The sequence below is a fragment of the Scardinius erythrophthalmus genome, assembly GCF_964197995.2.
Source record: "Scardinius erythrophthalmus genome assembly, chromosome: 24".
In the NCBI taxonomy this organism is placed as follows: domain Eukaryota; kingdom Metazoa; phylum Chordata; class Actinopteri; order Cypriniformes; family Leuciscidae; genus Scardinius; species Scardinius erythrophthalmus.
Genome location: NC_138244.1, coordinates 12,014,600 through 12,031,655, shown reverse-complemented (window position 1 = coordinate 12,031,655; position 17,056 = coordinate 12,014,600). Strand labels below are relative to the sequence as shown.

Sequence of the window (17,056 nt, the reverse complement as noted above, 5' to 3'; positions counted from 1 at the left end):
TGCCCTTGTGGAAGATAAAATTCGTTCTTCAGACCTTTTACAACAAGTAGAAAACATGAAGATATCAGAAAAGAGATGGTCTCTTTCCTGCTCGTGTCCCACATCCCTCTCAAAGCGCAGAGCGGTAGGCTTATATGACGCGTCTTTGTGTGGAAATTTTTATTATATTATTTAAGTAACCATTATTTACTGATATTTATTTAATGCTTTACAGGCTTTAGTGCACTGTTTCTTTGACGGAATTGCTCAAATAAACACGCATATCTGTTACGAAATGGATGTTTGAGCCTAGTTTATTTTTATTTAATTTTAAAAACAACCCCCCAACCACCACACCACTGCCGGTAGTTGGTCCATTACCACCGCGGTGGTAAAAAACTGCCACCGTCACAGCCCTAATGTTCAGATGTTTACAAAGGAATAAAAAGTCAAATGTACTGTTGTCACAAAATGGCACTGATGTGCATAATTCATTTCCTGCTTTTTGCTGTAAAAAAAAAAAAAACAGCAGACGAATTATTGTGTTGATGTACATCTTACTGGGCTGGATATACCATTTGTTCTTTTTTTAAAGATACACAGCCAAAACATAGCTATGTTCAGAATTGTATACTAGCGTACAGTACCTTTAGTGCATACATGCATATATAATGTATATAAAGTTTGCGGTCAGTAAGATTTTTTTTAATAAATAAATTAATACTTTAATATAGAAAGAACGTATTAAATTAATAAAAAAGTGACCATAAAGACATTTACTCTATAATGTTACCCTCAAAAATCACTTTCAAATAAATGCTGTTCTTTTAAATTTTCATTTTTCAACATTGATAATAATAGGAAATGTTACTTGAGCACCAAATTAGTTTCTAAAGAATCATGTGACACTGAAGACTGGAGTATTTTTTTAAATGCATGAAAATAGAAACTTTTTTTACTTTACATTTTATTTCATGATATTATTGTTTTTACTGTTTTTTTATCAAATACATGCAGCCTTGGTGTCAGGAAGAGACAGTGAAAGATTAGTTACTTGCTTGATATCAAGGGAAGGATACATTCTCACTCTAGAAAACATTGTACAAAAGTACAAAAATGTGTAAAAAGGCAGTCATACATTTTTGGGTAAATTTTTTTTATCAGAAGACAAAAGCTGAACCGTGTAGGTGCGTATTTCATTTACTCAAATTTTAGGAGTACTCTACAATAAATACGGCCTCAAACAAACAGACTAAAAGCCCATAAACCTCCAATCTTGATTTAATAGGCATAAACTTCGGTTTACTACATCATAGTGAAGTAAATTGATCTTGAGCATTCAGCCACCCAAAGGGTTATAAAATCTTGCAGGTTTGTAATGGTTCCTGGCAATGACACAGAACAAGCATCAACACCAAAGTACACTAGCCCTACTACATTTGCTATCAAAACATCATTTATCTCCCAAATGCCCTATTTAAACCAGATATACAAAGCCATTATTTTATCCACAATGTTTTAAAATTACCTTTTGTCTTTATAAATTTTCTTCACTTAAATGGTCACAATTCCAGAGGGAGCTGTCATTGGAAAGGCATCAGAAGGTAGTAAATCAAACTGGGGTTTAAACGTTTAAGTGGGACATTCAATCTGACACCGAGCCGGTACTGGTGAGCTCAATTGCATTTAGCTACAGCAGAGACGTTTTGCCAATGGTGATAATCGTTGATTTATGGGCAACATTCATCACCAGATATTTTTTCATCATCGCTTTTCAACAGAGGTGTAAAGTCCAATGACTCCAATTCTCCAACTGGACTTAAATTCAGGGAGAAACAATTTATATTAAAAAAAAATTGTATTCGTACTGCATGAAAGTGAAGCACATGCTCCCAAAACTATTTGAAGAGGCTCTAAAAAACTATTTGACACGAGTTACCAGCTCACAACTTCAGACCACAGAATGGACCACAGTTTGGAAACAATTGAGTAGCACCTGCTTGTGCAAAACTCATGTCAGGATCTTGCAAGGGCATGGCTATGGTGTTCATAAAGGTTGCTAGGGTGTTCTGGGTGGTTGCTAGGTGGTAACTTACTGACCCGAGGCAAAAGAGGCAAAAGAAAACCCTCAAAAAATCTATATATAATTCTGCCAGGCAAAAAGTAGAAAAGTAATATTCCACCAAACCTCAACATGCCACATGATTTGACAATCACGATTGTCACTCCCTATCAAACCCTGACCTAAAGTAAGAGAAACAGCAATAGTGATAGTTGCCTTAGCAAGTAGCACTAATGACTAGGATAAAGATGTTGATATGCTTTGATATAAATCGCCTCATAAAAGGCACTGCAGGCAAATTAGAGAGACACCCCTGCTCCTATGGCATTTCTCTAGCAAAACGAGAAACACTGTGACTACGAAACAGATCAGCAGAGAGAAAATGAGAGAGACAGGTTTGGGAGAGATCTTAGAGTATGCCTTTTACCGAAGAAAAGGTTACGTGAATAAGCTTGGGTAACCTAGGAAACAGCCGAGAGAGCCGAAGTCGTCTTCATGACGAAGAGAGCTTTGCTGCTCCTTTTATTCCATCGTGTGTGTTTGTGTGATTCATAAATGCTGCGAGCGTAATGGAGAGCAAGGGACTACGTATGTGAGCATATGCGAGAGATTGCCATTGTTCCAATTAAAATAAAATTAGCTGTACACAAGTAAGAAAGCAAGCCATAATCAATGTGGGATCAGGAGTGAAAGGCCCACATGCAGAGCCAGGAATGTTAAAAAAAAAAGTAACAGCCTTTAATGTTAATCACAGTTATCTTTTCTACATCCCTACTGTGATTTTCATACTGTGCATTCCAGCACCAGAAGACAAAATAACTGCATTACATCTTAGAGCTTGACCTTATGACAGATGATGTAAATTTAGAGAGAATGAGAAGGAGAGAGAGAAAGCTCTGTGAATCATGAGCGGTAATCGCAACTCTGTGCAGATTTGAGCAGTGCTCTAGTTTTTGGTGAGTGCTGAAGGAGGAGGATGGGCACAAATTTCCTAGCATTCTCACTGACCTCTAGTCTCACGGCATGTCACACACTGGTAATGAGATTTGGGCTCATTTAGGAAGTGCTGGGACCAGATGTAGATAAAGCTCACAAAACAGCACAATCTCACCATGGCCACTTCATCTTGATAATCTCATTATGCCGGAGCAGAGCTAAATCCAACCAAGCTGAGCCTGAGCACAGGAATTTGATTTTTGTGTTTTTTCTGATACAAGGACATAGAATATGGGTCATTCTATGTCTACTCACCCTCATGTCGTTCCCTGTTTTTCCCTTAAGATACAAAAGGATAATTTTGAAGAAACTTCTTACAGCTTTGTTAGTAGTGACCACAGGCTGCAAAACTAAAGGAACCTATAGCATCATATCTGATCATATGAATTACTTTTATAGTGTTTTTGTTGTTGTTGACAATCTACAAATTATCCTTGCAGGTATACTGGTTTGGTACAGCATGAAGGAATTACATGAATTTATTCGCCCTGATGCAGAGGTAAAATTTTTGAAGATTGTCCATCTGAGCAGGAATTAGCTAAAGAAGGCTGAAGAAGAAGAAATTTAATTACAGATGCATATACAGTACAGTATAATGATATGTATTATTTGAACTTTTATTTTATTAAGTTATTTTTCCTGCTTGAGCTGTTACACATCAATGTCAGGGGAGAATGTGTAAACTGACCAATCAAAATGGATATGCAAATAAAGTAACATCATTTGTACAAAATAACAAATTGCATAAGGATAAGAAAGGTCAGTAGCTAGTAACCTTTCAGATCCATTTGGTTCATTATCTATTTAGTGCATTATCAGGCCAGCTTGAGGTTAACGCAGAAGGTGGAGGGTGATAAAACATATAAATAAACTGGACAATTAATTTATAACAGATGGATAAACACTTTCTAGAAATTTTCAAATTACTGAAGGAACTCCTCCTTGCCATAAATAATTTGCCATAATAAAGGAGCAGAGGAATAGTACACATTCACTTACAATTTTTTTATATTGTCATTGTTCTATAGATAAATATATAGAAAAATAACAGCATATGTGTCACGAGGGTGAGTAAATAATGATAGAATATTCATTTTCTGGTGAACTATTCCTTTAAGAGTTAAACATGCTGATCCGAGTCTCTGTGTGTCACGAAACTGAAATCAGGTTAAAGACAGCTTAGGATGCAAAAACTGGAATTTGGGAGGTGTTCTTTTTATACACATCTCAACACACAAAATGCCAATTTGCAATTCTAAAATTATCATTGATTATAACAGTTTGTGATTTCACGGTGCAATAAGAGACATTAAAAAAACAACACGCGCACACACAGATCTTGACTGATGGATGTGTGTGACATGTGGTGAGCATCCCACACTTGATTAAAATCTGATGAAATTAGCAGGCGGTTATCCTCTGCACAGAGTCAGCACACAGGAAATAAACCATAAAACGATAAGCCTTCCATTTGGCTAATCAGATCAGTTCTGCTCAGGGTCGTTCTGGTCACAGTCTCAATACACACGAAGAAAAAAAAAAAAAAAAAAAAAAAAAAAAAAAAAGTACTCATAAACCAAATGAATTTCATTGCTTCTCTGCAGTCCCCAGATGCACCACACAATTTATGCTTGCTGTTCTATTCAAGGACCTTAGAGATTGTGTGTGTGTGTGTGTGTGTGTGTGTGTGTGTGTGTGTGTGTGTGTGTGTGTGTGTTCACGTGCTGTTCATCCAACTTGAGAGTATGTGTCTGTCTGACAGAGAATCTACAGGGACCTCCATTTTTCATGAAGGATGATTTTGTGTCACATCTGGTCACTTCCAGAAGAATAAAGATGTGTACTGCACTCACACACACACACACACACTCTTTTTACACATGCACTTACTGACACAAACAAGACGTGCATGCACACACACACACACACACACACACACACACACACACACACACACACACACACACACACACACACACACACACACACACTCATATATATATACTTGCTCACTAAGCCATTATGTAACAGTCTATCCATGTTCACCCTTGTGGTTACATAATGCCACTCCGTGAACTAGGAGACCCCCTCCAGGTATCTCCACATAGACAGAAACACTAAATAGTAAGTAACAGAACAGTGAGGATGCATGGAAAAGGGAAGGCTCTTACTATTTTATTTAGACCATAAAAACAGGACCACTCGTCTACAGACCAGGAAAAAACATCTAAACTAATGTTATATATTATACAAGAAGACTGGAAAACATTATTTATGAGGGTTTTTGAAGCAGGTTTTGAAAAGGATGCAATTTGGAGGTGTTGACCCACAGGGACCTGGGTTTAAATTTAATTTACATTTTAAACTAATGTATGCACCTATATTTATAATATATGATTAATGTAATATACAGGGCCTAAGGCTGGCGACACACTGGCTGTGTGGCGTGTCCGTTTTTCTTTCGGATCCCATGTTAACAGGTTAGAGCTTGCACACTGCCTGCGTGACACGTGCGTCTCAGGCACGGCTCGAGCCGCGTGGAAAACGCGTGCATGCTAGAAATAGAACCAACGGCTATTTTTCACACGACAAGCAAGCGTGTTGGATTCTTTTCAAAATAGAATAGGAAAAGATGTTTATATGTCATTTTGACACGAATACATATTAATAAATGTATTAATAAATACATTTTGATGTTTGAAAGTCTCTAGGTTTTGACATAAATGCAGATATAAATGTAATTAAAAAAAATATTATTGATTTTCAAATATTGCACCTCTCGATACAGAACGAAATATTCTGTAGCCTATTTTGCCGTCAATACTGCCGATGTTGTCTTTGCTGCTATATATTTATGTTTAACATGAAGTATAGGCCTTCCACAACTCTCTCTCCATATGTCAAATATATCACCAATGAGGCTTATCATATGTCACCTACCTAGCAGCAGCAGCGTCGCTTCAGACACGTTTCTGGTGTGCAATGACATAGAAAACGCCACGCAGATGACACACAACAGAAACGCCAGGCAGCCAGTGTGTCGCCGGCTAACTTTTAATAACTAACTTTTTGCCTCACCGGCCGGTGACGATTTTTTACCAGCCATTAAACTGTTTTTGCAAAAACAGCCAGTTATGACACCAAACTTTTAGATACCAGTGAAAATTCACAATTCTCTATTCCAGTTTCAATAAAACTACTAGCATAACTAATATAAATTCAAAACATAATTAAATACAAGTAACAGTAGTTTTCAGATAGAGACATTGAATAAAGTAATAAAATGTAAAATAACACTGGATAGTAGGGATGTCACGATACCAAAATTCCAGTAGTCGGTACCGATACCATTAAAATTTTACGGTTCTCGGTACCAATTTAGGTACCACAGCAAAATCTGTTGGAATTATTTTTCTATTTTATTTAACTATTTGAAAAAAAAAATCATAATTTATTCAATTCAAATACTTTATTATTTATGACGGTAATCATTAGTAAATAATACATATAAGCATTCTGTTTAAACGTATATTGCTTATAAAAAGATCAAGTGAAAAATAAGCAACCTTCTATGCACACATTATTACTGTACAACATGCAGTAGCCTAATATAATTATTTCTGTCAATTTCTTCAAGTTAAAACAAACTTTTATTTTGACGGGTTGCTGTGAATACCTTTGAGTTTCTGTGTCTGTGTGTATACGATATGACGATAGTTTTTCTCAAATGAAACGGTAAAATTTTCATGAAGTGACTTTCAGACCGGCTCGGGAGATGAATTTCATCATGTCCTCATTATATCGTGAGGCAGCAGAGACTGAAAACAGCGCGAGCGTCACGCGTGCTGAGGTAAATGACGTCTGCGCCATTCACAGACAAGCAGAACATGCAGGGTTAATATTTAAATCTTTTTGCGGTTTAATATACACATACACTATATATATATTGTGGTATATATCGGCTACAGTGCTCCTAGTAAAAAAGTTAGTCTGGAGCCCCGCGCTTAGACAAACATGGAAGCGACTGAAAGCAGCTGCCTATTAGTGGGTACCGAATATACCCCGTACTACAGAAATGCTGGTATCGTCACATTTTCAAAATTTCAGTACCAACTTGGTACCGAAGTACCGGTACTTTTGACAACACTACTGGATAGTCTTCACTTTATAAATTAAACATAGCTTAATCTTTATTAAAGTTTCAAAAGCTATTCAGTCAAGAGCAGTAAGTGATTTCTTTCTGTCCTTTTTTGTTTGATTAACATTAAAAACAGACAACAGCAGAAATATTAGCCTGCTGTCACTTTAAGACTAAATGCATGAATCCAAAATACGGATACTGTACACATGTTGTCTTTTTCGACTGTTTACGTTACTCAGCAATAACCGACTGTGTTTACTCGAATGTCCGTTCCAGCTCAAGAAAACGTGAAACTATCTGGGTGTGGCTTTGGATGTATGCACACCCCAAACTTCCCACACAGCGCATGAGTTGAATATTTAAATTGGCAAGGCTTAAACTTTCATGACGATGCAGCACTGACCCATCAACTATCCCTGAGCTTCTTTCACGTTTGTTCACATTCATGTTCTCAATACGTTGCATAAAGAATTCATAAAAATGTTACCGGCCAACTAGCGATTGACACAGTTTCATATTCTCACCAATGTGGATTTTTACTGACATTTGGTGCTTGGCGAGTGTTAATTTTAGGCCCAGGTAATAAATATTTTTAAAAAGATACAGAAACATCATAAAATTGGAAAAAGTTTGTGTCTAATATTATGACTAGATAATATATATATATATATGATATTTAAAATGTTATTATAATATACATTTTTATTTAAAATAATTATCTCCAAATTTTATATGCTTCATTCAAAATCAGGCATTAGATATGTTCAGTTGAAAAATATGCATAACCATTTAATACTTTTGTAAGATGGCATAAACATAAAATATATAAATGTAAAAAATATAGGCCTACTGTTCGGATTGGAAAAAAAATAAGCCCTGACATTATGTGCTCCCAAAATCAGCCCAACCAGTCCAATGCTGATGATAATTAAAAAAAAAAAAAAATTTTTATAAAACATCATACAACTCAACAAATCCACACGGCTCCCATCTCTTAATCCCCACGTCAAATCCACTATCATTACTAAACATGACACAACGCCAACATCACACTCTCTAATACGAACTAGAGAGCTTGCAATCTCTGCACCTCTGGCCCGATTTAGAGATTTACAGAAGATTGTCAGAGGGCAATCATCCAGCCCAGATAAAACTCTATCCCGTCAAATGAAATCTCCCTCTTCTTGGTACTTTCCAGAAAGGAGGGCGCTCTTTTGTCTTGAGTGGGGATAATTACGAAGAGTACAGGGGATCTGTACTCTTCACACTCAAACACACACGCTCTAAAGCCTCATCCATTTTCCTGTCTGCTAGGGGTGGTGAAAAAAATCGATTATTGATTAATCGCGAGTATGTTATGGACGAGTATGAATCGATTATCAAATTTTCAAAAATCGATTTTTTATAAAAAAAAAAATAAAATAAAAAATCCACTCTGCGTGCATTTAGAGCATGTTATGTTATGAGAGGCGAATCACAACTACTTCAGAAAACCCAGCACAGTATAGGAACTACCAGGCAGTGACGTATGTGTACGCTGAAATAAAAAGTATTTCACCTCAGAAAAACGGACTTTCCTGTCCTGTCAGCCGTTATACTGTACTCGTAGCGCACACTCTTCAATTGCACGCGCAAATGCGGAGGGGCGCGCCGTGTATCGCTTCACTGTATAGTGCAAAGTGCAAAGGAAACTACGAGCATGCAACGTTGTTACGTTGTAAATTAGTAAGTCATGAAATAAAAGTAAAATACCAATAAATCACGTTACTGGTACGTCGTGTGTTAGCTGAGAAGGATTTGCATGCAGGCATGATTTTCATTCTATTCACCAGGAGCAGTTTCCATGTTTCATTAACAGTTCTTGTTAGTATTGTGTATTCACCATGGTAACTGTCGTTTCAATATTAACGCCAAAATGCCACTTTATTTTCACTTTGTGTTATTTTTTATATTTGTAAAATACTGTGGTGGCTCATACCAACATTGTATTAAAAGCTAGTTTGGTTCAACTTGATGAGTCACAACACAATGTGATGTATTCATTTCTGTGTTCTACAGAACATAAGCTACATACAAATAATTCTGAAGTTATAACTACACGACACAGAAAGTGCTTTGAGTTGTTACTCAATAAAAGAGTTAAGTAATTCAGCAGCTGACTTTTTTTAATACTGCAATCACTTAGTGTATTTTTGTTTACTGTTGTGAACTGGAAAATCAATAATCGCTAATCGAAAATCGTTAATAATCGAAAATCGACTGTAATCGAATCGGGACTTCAATAATCGTAATCGAATCGAATCGGGAAATCAGACAGATTAACCACCCCTACTGTCTGCATTGCTCTACGATAGCAGCACAGCTATCGGCTTGGCCTGGCCTGCACTTAAAGAAAGGTTACATGATAAGACCTCTGTGGTCAAGTCCTCTATTAAGGAGATTAAACACAAGATAGTGTGAAAGACTCACTGAGAGTTTATAGAATTTCCATTAAAGATAAAGAGGCTGCCTAAACAGCACTCGGAATAATAATAAAAAAGTATTAAAATGCTGTAAACAGCATTTCTGGATGCCAGCTATGTCCAGACACAAACAGAGAGAGTTAAATGGAACTTTACAACTTGTATTAAATTGCGATTGTAGTACCATGACATTTCTAAATACAAGTTTGTCAAATATTTTCAGGGCTAGAAAGTATTTGTTCTGACAATAATTAAAAATTTGTCACAATTTGGTTTAATGTCAATTTTCTTATTGCTACGACTGCCTGCAATTAGTATTATTATTTTTAAATCCTTGTCCCCTTATCCACACAGGAAGTAGATGGATGCCTGATGCATTTACGCTTTGTAATATCCATAGTGCAAGCCTTACAAAAATATGCCAGTTTTACCATACAAATACCATATTTTGTGGACACCATACCACAGTATTTCTTGAATCAAACACTACAAATTGTACTTGGGTGGATCCATTAACTTATTTTTTAATAATGTCACGATATAAGGTTTATATGAATGTATAAATTTGACCATTGAGGCATACTTAGCCTTATTTGCTAGTTTATTTGCACTATTAATAAACAACGAATGAATGTTAAAAGTACAAAGAGTCCATGCATGTAATATATCAATTAATATGAGATTGGAACAGCTGCATTTATAATAATTATACAAGAGTTAGAAATATGTTGTTTAAAAAGGTTTAAGATGAAGCATGACACACAGCAGGACCAGTGGCGTAGTGGACGGGCACACAGGGCACAGCTATCAGCTATCGGCCTTATCAAGAGGATTTGGCATTTCCAATTAATGTGTTAACTTATTACTAGCCTACTACTTTTATTATTAAATTAATATTACAATTAATTTCCCCCGCAATAATTGTATAGTGCATCACCCCAAAACCGACGCGCTGCGAGGAAAATTAAAGATAAGATTAGCTTACTCCTTTCAAAAACAACTTGTTTAAAGGATAACTAAACCCTAAAACAACTTTTTTTAGTTAATGATCAGTAAGACTGGGGCTTTATTAGTGCGGTTCATTGATTCGAGTAAACGTTTTGACATTTGGGTATAAAGTGTTTTAATTCTACAATATATGGTGTAAAAACTTGAGTGCTGCCCTCTTCGAGTTGAACGGCGGCTACTGCAGTTGAATTTTCCTATTTGAAGTTGTTTCCCCGCGTGACGTAAGCAGGCTCTGCCAACGGCTCACTACCCGCGCCCCTGGCACGAGCTCACCACACCCTTCGCTAGCATCGTCAGCATCGGGAGTTAAGACCGCAGTTTGAGCCAGCGGCTCGAATTGATAAGAGATGCTAATACAATGCTAAATCATAAATCACAATTGTATGTACAATAACATTACGATGTCCAGAAATCGATTTAAATAGTACATTGTGTTTAATTTGTTGTTTAATGAGATCTAATATATGTTGTTAGTGCGGAGAATTTTCACGTGAAATAAATACATAGATCCGACTGTTCTACTGTACTATAATGTCATATATATATATATAGTGTCAGAGGTTCTGGGCTCTATTCCGCACTAAGAAGTATAGTTTTTTTTTTCCTCATCAAAACCGATTATGTTTATCAGTGGTTGTATATCAAGCAGGGACACGTTTGTGTGGGGAGGGCATTCCAACTTCCTAAAGTAGTCAACTACTTGCATACACTATCATACACAGTAATACCATTCAAAAGTTTTTGGTTGTTAAGATTTCTGTGATTTTGAAAGATGTTTCTTGATAAAAAATACAGTAATACTGTGAATGAAATATTACAATTTAAATATATTCTATTTTAATATATTTTAAAATAGAATTTATTCCTGTGATCAAAGCTAAATTTTCAGCTTCATTATTCCAGTGTATTACTTCAGTGTCACATGACCCTTCAGAAATCATTCTAATATGCTGCTTTGCTGCTCAAGTAACATTTCTTTTATTATCTATTTTGAAAACAGATGTGCTGCTTAATATTTGTGTGGAAACCGTGATACATTTAAGAAAGGATTTTTTTGATGATAGTTCAAAAGAAAAAGTATCATGATTTTACTACTCCATACCATAATTGAAACTGACACATTGTTTAAGGGACAGCAGCATTGTCTTCAGAAATCAGTCCTGTGAGCATCAACATGTCAAAAAATCATCTCACAGCTTAAGAATTCCTAAAACAGGCTTGAAGAGACGGAATGACGAAAGCCAGCCTCTCAGGAGGAAACCGTCATATAGCATACTGCAGTTAAATGCATGCCTAAACAACCATGAGAGCTAATTTCTAGCATGTAGAGTCATTCGCCGCTGAAATCCAAGCACTCAGGTATTGGAATCCATCATGAAGGTGCATTTTTGTATCAGTACAAACAGGAAAAGAAATGTTTACATGCGGCCCAGTGCTGCACTCCAACGACGAAAAAAAAACCCTCAAATCTCGCTTTCATCACTGTGCTCAGACACAATGCTGGTGTCGTTGCTAGGCGACCGTTGCTCTGTGTTACAACATGAGACCAGGACCATCACATACACGCATGAGGAAGGTCAGTAACATCACTGGATTCCGTTATTTTTGGAAATATTAAAAATAGGAAGATCTATTCCAAGATGTAAAACATAACATGTCGCTTGAAAATGGGAATCGTGCAACGTTGCGGCAGCTAACTTTTCATTTAGTGTCACGGAGCAAACACTATGTACTGCGCTATACTTGGTGAGGAGCAGGTTTTGGTGACAGGTTGTACGGTTATCAGGCCATGAGGACGCTTGCAGGCATCTCCTACAGTCCACAGACTTCCTCCCTGCTGGTTCTCTCTGTGCACACAGAACATTCTGGAGAGAGAGCATTACTGCCGAGGAGAGATGTCCAACCATCAACAAACACATCAACCGGCCATCACATTCAACGCTAGCAATTTTTTGAGCTACATAACCACAATTACATATTTTCATGACATTTTTTTTCCCCCGTCAGCATGACAGTGCGAAATATTCACAAGGACCCGAAATACTTCAGTGCTGCTGCTTGTTTAAACCACTAAAACAGTTTTAAAGCAGGAGACGCATTTTGTGTCAGATTGGCCGTTATGTAAATGCAATGCATGTGCAAATCGTATCAACAAACATCCTACATCCATGAAATAGCCTGTGTGAGCTGATATAATTATTAAAAACATGCCATTACACGCCATATCCATGATATTCCAGCAGCTTGCACTCCTTTTTTTTATATCACTTGTAGGGCTGTCACTTTACGTTCGAAAATCGATTGCACAATCGATCGGACCAACCAACGCAAGTTTCGAAAACGAAAATAGGGAATCGATTTTAACGGTCTTTTCTCGGAGCGCGTCCAGCTCGTCATGTTATGCCCGCATATATGCCCGCAGCGAACGCGCGTCATTTGCAACTGCGCGGCGCGCCCTCTTTACGTTCGTCCTAATGCCTGTTAGTTGTCCGTGGATTTGCCCATATATGGCGTTTTATTTTTCAATTTTCGATTTTACAATCGATTCAATGAACACTTATGTCTCAAAAATCGAACAGGATTTTTTCATAAAAGTGACAGCCCTAATCACTTGGTGAGCCCTGCAAATGCATTATGGGTCAGTAAACATTGATTATTTTATGGAATTGATAACTCATGCCCTGGGATACAGTATTAGATCTTATATACAGAAAAAAGAAGAGGGGTAAGATGCACAAATGCGATCAGATGAGAGTAAAGAGAGAGAGAGATACTCGTGCCCACACACCAAGGGCAAGTGGGTGTAGATGTATTTTCAGTAAATCCATCATTCTATTTTGTAGCTTCCTGGTTGATCACTAGCGCTCTTCATAAGCTTTAGTTTCTTACAGACTTTCTTTTAGGAAATAAGATTAATTCATTGACTCTCAGAAGCTTGGGGAAATGTAGGAGTATTTGCTATTAAACCTGTGCTGTAAAACCTGTGCAGTTCACAGAAGGTAAAACATATATGTTTTTAAATATATTTGGTCGACTGAAAGCTTTCGTCATAATCGTGAAGTAAAACGAGGTCGATTTCTTTGGAAGAGCTTTGCCTTGCTTTTACTCTATAAGGCTTGATCATCCCTGGGCCCTGACACATCCGTACACCAAAGTGTGAGAGAGCAAAACGGCAGCGTCCAAACCTGATGTGGGCAGTGAAGCTTGCTCGGCTCCTGAGGGACTGACGGTCAATATCATCGACTGGACGATTAAAACGTGTTTATTGTTTCCGCTGTATTTGGGGGGGGTGGGGAGAGATACGATGAATGAATGTATATAAACAAACACTTGCTCTCGAAATGTTATTCTAACCTTTGTGTATTTTTACATACACAAATACATTGTGTCCAAGGATTTTGATCTGAAAGTCACCTCTAAAAGTGGTTAATGCAATATTGCATTTATATACACTTATGTTGTATATTTTATACACAACATAGTAGTTGAGTGAATAACTTCTCAATTTTTAAGTCAAGAATTTAGCTAAAAATTTATAAGACTACTATATGTTTATAGTGTGTCACTGCAGTGCGTCAACTACCCATTGGATACAGAATTTTGTGATACGGAAACCGTCATTAGTTCAACGTAGTGATAACGCACGTTAAACTTCCTGCAAAATGACATCATTAAAATGCAGCTCCCATTGCTCTATCATAGAAACATTCTGGCTTAGATACTTTAAGACTTGGATTACCGTAAGGAGCTAATAATTCATGAAATCTTTGCCGCTCATGAGAGCCAATCATATTCTTCCGTTCTCGGCCCTTCCATGCGGTGCTGAGATCTTAGATCTGCTCTCTGTGCTTAAACACAAAGTGAGTGTTCTCTTGAATTTTGCATGCAAATGAACTTATTTTGCTGATGTAGAAAAGTGGACGATATTCCCAATGCTTTTCATGTCTCATGGTCAGTCTTTGCTGAAGTGTCAGCTCAGCCAGAACGGAGGAGGCAAGACAGGTGTTTTGCAGATAAACTTCTATCATCGTTACATATTTATAATGGGATGGACTGGATGGTCGACTAGTCACCCATATACAGCAAGGATGCATTAAATATATCAAAGCTGACAGTAAATACACGTAATGTTACAAATAATGTTGTTCTATTAATCAAAGAAAACTGAAAAAAATGTATCATGGTTTCCACAAAAAGTATTAAGCAGCACAACTGCTTTCAACATTGATAATAAAATAAATGTTTCTTCAACAGCAAATCATTAAATTAGAATGATTTATGAAGGATCATGTGACACTGAAGACTGGAATATTGGCCTATTCATGCCAAAAAAAGATAACTATAAACATGACTATATAATTCTGTTTATTCTAAACGTGAGATGCAGTTCTGTCGTCTGCTGCTTTAAATTCTTGAGCTCTTTAAAGCAGGATGGATTCTGATTGGCTGTCAATGTTTTTATCAATCAAAAGCAAGACAAAAATCATTCTGAAAGTGATTCCAGCTAGGGGTGGGCGATATGACCCAAATTTTATATCACCATATGAGTAATGTTATTTCACGATAACGATATATACCAAGAAATGGTTATTTTTGCTTTAAATAAGTTTTTATATCAAAATCCCTGATACCATTGAAATAATTAAAAATAAAAAAATCACAAAAAAACGAATACTAGCCTAACTACCACAGGTTAATAAAAACTGTCAAGCTCATTGAAGACAAGTAAACAGTCACAGATAAATTAGTAAAATATGAACAAAGAAACTAATTACAAGCAATAGGGCAAAGAACTGCAATAGAACAAAAGCACTAGATAGCCTAAATTGAAATACTAGCCTACATAAATTGTATGTAGAATACTGCATAGTCTTCAATGTGTAAATTAAATATACATTTATATTTATTAAAGTTACAAATCCGATTCGGTCAAGACCAATGAGATTGACTGATTAAAATTAAATGACACAGACAGCAGCAGGTTTATTAGGCTACTGTCACTTTAAGACCGAATGCACTGATCTAATATAGCCTACTGATACACATGTGCTTTTTTCTCAACTGTTTACACTTAAGACAAACAACTGTGTCTACAAGGATACTCGCAAAGGCAGGCATTTTGACACATACGAGTGTGTATTTGACCGTTTAAGCCCAATTAGGTGGCAAAAACAACTCAGAATTAATGCTCAAAACTCATATGAGTAGCAGCTTCATGTCACGCGTCTCTAACATCGCTCAGAAAAAGCCTCTCAGACAGTGCACACATATACTAAAATGAGTCCTCTTCCGCTGCGTACTGCGCTTGAACGATTTAAAAATAACTTGTTAAAATCACCTAATTCCTACGATATTATTTCTCTGTGCCGTTATGATTATAATTGTGCACTGGACTCTCCAATTCTTTTATATTCCTTTCACGCTATTCTGTTATTCTTTTATTTTTAGAACTATATCTTTATTGTTATAGCCACCGTCCTTGGTGTGAATAGGCCTTAACGGCTGCAGAAATGCATCTTTGCCATCACAGGAATAAATTAAAATTTTAAATATATTAAAATAGAAAAAATAATTGAAACTAATAATATTTCACAATATTACTGTTTTTATTGTATTTTGCCTTGTCGAGCATAAAAAACTTTTTTTAAACCATCAAAGCAGCACTTTTGCAACAAATTCACTGCAACATCACATAAAGAAAATTATTAAGTATTTGTGCAATATCGGTCTCTCGAAGGATTGCATACACCTCAAGACATTTTACTGCATTTCATCAAGGTATTTCTGATCACAAGAACATGTTCTGAGAATAAACCCAACATGATTAAGGTACAGCGCTTGCTTATGACCACCAACGACAAGTCGGTTTTTAAAATATGTAGTTTATAGAGCCGTACCAATAAGATAATATCACTTCACTAACCAAATCAAAATGTAATCTAGTAATAACCACAGGGTGGTTAAGAAATGAAATGGTCAATTTGAGCCCTTATCATGATACTTCTTAACTGCTTTTTTGACTTGGCAGGTTACAAATCCAGAGTACCTCAGAGGCATTAAAAATTCACAACATCCAATAAATGCAAGATCACTCTCAGACAACTATCAAATTCAAAGCCCAACTTCTAAAAAGAGTAATGATGGGTGATTACAGGCCTGACATTTTCAACTTTCGAATGAATTCAGTGTCAAGGTTACAGCCTCATTCATTAAAATGGGAATTAAAAAAAGATAAGCAAGATTGCCTATGCAAAGGTTAGTCTTTTAAATGCAACCCAGACCAAAGAGCTCCGGAGACATCAGGAAACTGAGTTTCTGCACAGGACAGACCTCTATGCGTTCACAGCTTTTTCCAGGAGTGCTCATCTCCTGCGTCTCTAAGCTCCTCTGTCTCATTAAAGATGTAAC

At 36.6% G+C, this 17,056-nt stretch overlaps 1 protein-coding gene across 1 annotated transcript in view; it reads right to left on the bottom strand.

The window, feature by feature from the left end:
• Positions 1-17,056, bottom strand: part of shank2b (SH3 and multiple ankyrin repeat domains 2b) — a gene marked incomplete at its 3' end in the record, with an annotated part of 96,257 nt that overhangs the window by 11,798 nt on the left and 67,403 nt on the right. The window lies entirely within an intron of this gene.